Here is a 3,375-nt window from a genome sequence, read left to right on the forward strand (position 1 = left end):
CTCAACCATTTCTCAGAAATACATTTACCGATCTTATTAAAACTTGGCACAGATATGGAATGATGGCTTACATATGCATCTCATTTTGTTTCAAGATTAGATTCAAGATGACCGACTGGTGGCCATTTTATTACTTAAACGTGTCCCCAACCATTTTATGATCAAGGATGGTCCGATTTTGTTCAAACTTGGCAAAAGCACAGTAAATGGTTGCATACATATGTGTTTCACTTTATTTTGCAATCTGATCAAAGATGGCCGACTGGTAGACTGGTGCCCATTTTAATAGTACATAAATATGGGCTAGCCCTTTAACTCCGTACAGCAGAATTACTGAAACAATGGGAGCTATGACATTTTCTGTCTTTTTTACTTGTTTTAATCACAAACAAACAAATGAGAATGGCACTCGGTGGAGCGCATACAAGCGCAAGGCTGAACACTTTACGTTTTGTATGCCACTTATCAGCATCCGGATCAGCATCCGGACCTCCAAAATTAAATTGGCTTATTTTTGTCACCTAACCAAATAATCCACCAAGTTTTCTCATAATCCGACCACAGCGTTTTGAAATGTCATGCTATTTTGTCGTTTTTGACCCCATATCTCAATGGTGAAGAAGCGCTTAATTTTTTTTTTATAGTATCTGGATCCAGATCTTCACCAACATTTAAACAATTCGTCATTGTCACAAACCCAACCTGTCCACTTAGTTTCGTCCGAATCTGTCTGCAACTTTATGAGATATCCTGCACACAGCCAAACAGATATACAAACAAACAAACAAATAGACAGAAACGGGCGAAAACATAACCTCCTTCACTTTCAGTGGCGGAGGTAAAAGTTAAATGTTTTGGTTTTAACGATGTCATGGTACATAATCCTGATTGAATACGAGTTAATTGGTCATTCTTTTTAATACGTCCTGTGCAAGACCTACTGCACATGGATAAGATAAGTTTTCAGTCATGTACCGCCACACAAATTAGGGTAGTGATCGCTGAGTGTTGGTTTACTCACATTGCATCGTCTGGAGAATTTCTGGGAGGATCATGAAAAATTAATTGCTGCAGAAGACTCAGATATTCAAGCCGTGGCATAATTGTGAAGTATTCCATGGCGTTGCTGGTGATGAGAAATAGTGACAACGACTGGGTTCAGAGTTGAGTGATTCTGTAAATGCCTATCCTGCCTTTCTACAAGGCCAGCATGGATTCCATATTTTGGGCAAAAACAGATCATTAATTAAAGTGAATAATGCTTCAATGAACAGCATCAGTGTCTTTTGAATAATTTTACCTGTTCCTCTGGATCGACATTGGTTCTCCTCTCAGGAGTCATGTAAAAATGTTACACGAAGCATGCACAACCACACAGGTGTTTGGATCGAAGGAACTACCTTGTTTTTCCTATGCTACCACTTCATCATTCTGGCCTCTTAAAATATTACCTTCAACTGCTTCATTGTTTTTGTTTGGATTAAGAAATGTACTCCACTATGTTATCACACCTTATAAAAGCACATGTCGTGAGTGATCGCAACATGAATGTCAGATGCATTCTTTGAAAAAAAAATGTCGTGAAAAGTTTTTTTTTTTTTTTTTTTTTTTTTTTTTTTTTTTGTATACCTTGGTCGAGGCTCGTATGAGAGCTAACACACAACTCACAGCAAGGAGGCATGAGACAAGAGGGGTGGGAGTGGAAGGGACAAAACATTGGGGAACAGACACAGGTGAACTGTGGATGGGAGAGGGATGGGGATGGGACGGGGAACATGGCGAGGAGAAGATGGACATTAAAGGGACTTTCAGGGAGGAAAGCAGGAGAATTGAAGGAAGTGGGCTTGGGTGGATTATCGGGGGTAGAAAAGATCGAGGATTTGGATGGGGGAAGATAAGAGGTGGTGGTGAACAGCTGTTTTGAAAGCCTGGAGGGAAGAATGGGAAAGAATAGAGTGAGGAAGTTTATTCCAAAGGTGGGAAAAAAGAGGAATGAAAGAGTGAAGATGAGCAGTGATTCGTGATTTTGGTAGTTTTACCAGAAGGGGGTTGTTGGCGGACCTTGAGCGCCCTGTGGAAATGTGGTTGGGACAAATCGCAGAGAGAGCAGGGGGGCAAGGCTGGAGAGGAGTCGGTAGAAGACAGAAAGACCACCGACCAACCTGCGGTGATTGAGTGAGAGGCCCAAAGACTCAGCTTCATTGCGGGAGATGCCGATGATCTTAAAAGCCCTGGTTTCGACAGCGTGAAGTCGAGAAAGGTGGGAGGCAGGAGCACCAGCCCAGAGGGAGAGCAGTACTCCATCAGGCTACGGACAAAAGCTTTGTAAGTAGTCAGGAGCTCAAGAGGGCCGAGGAAGGACTTTGCACGACGGAGGATTCCCAGTCGGCGACTGGCTTTTGAGGCGAGGTTGGAAATGTGACTTTCCCAGGAAAGGTCATGGCAGATAGTGAGACCCAGAAGCTTGAAAGAAAAGACTTCTTCCAGAGGATTGTTGAGAAAGTGGATGGGGGGGTTTTGTAAACGGTCCTTTCGAAGAGACATAGTGAGAGTGTGAGATTTGTGTGGATTGAAAGACATGTTCCACGTGTTGGACCAGTTTGTGATTTTATCCAGATCTGCAGTGAGCGAAGAAGCTGCTGCTTGCCGGTCTGAGGGATGACAGATGGTACGGCAGAGGGTGGAGTCGTCGGCAAAGAGAAATAGAGGATTTTCCAGAGAGTCCGAGAGATCATTGATGAAAACCAGAAAAAGAACAGGGCCCAGAACGCTACCTTGAGGAACTCCAGCCTGCACAGGAAGAGGGGATGAAAGAACTCCGTTTAGGGCCACACGTTGACTGCGACAGGAGAGGAAGTCTGCGAGCCATGAGTGGAGATGGCCTTGAATACCATGGGAAGAGAGTTTGGTGAGTAGGGCAGGGTGCCAGACTGTGTCAAAAGCACGTGATATGTCCAGGGATACGGCTCGGATTTCCTGTCTGGCATTGAGGACCTCCATCCATTGATGGGAGAGCAGTAGCAGCATATCCAGGGTAGAGTGACCTGGTCTGAAACCAAATTGATGATTGGAAATCAAGCCATTGGAGAAGAGGAAGGATTTCATGTCTGAAGCAATGATGAATTCCATAACCTTGCTGATGATTGGGAGAAGGCTGATTGGTCTGTAGTTACAGGGATCTGTTTTTGCACCTTTTTTATGCAGGGCAGTGATGTTAGCAGATTTCCAAGCAGATGGCAGATGACCTTGGGAAAATGAGAGGGTGAATAGAACAGAGAGAGGGTGAGCAAGAGCAGAAGAGCAGGCTTTGAGGACACGTGGGCTGATGCCGTCTGGACCGGTTGCAGAATCTGACTCGAGGTTTGAAAGCAAGCT

This window comes from Eptatretus burgeri, chromosome 5 (assembly GCF_056783735.1).
Source record: "Eptatretus burgeri isolate ZD-2024b chromosome 5, Ebu_testis_v1, whole genome shotgun sequence".
Classification (NCBI taxonomy): Eukaryota; Metazoa; Chordata; class Myxini; order Myxiniformes; family Myxinidae; genus Eptatretus; species Eptatretus burgeri.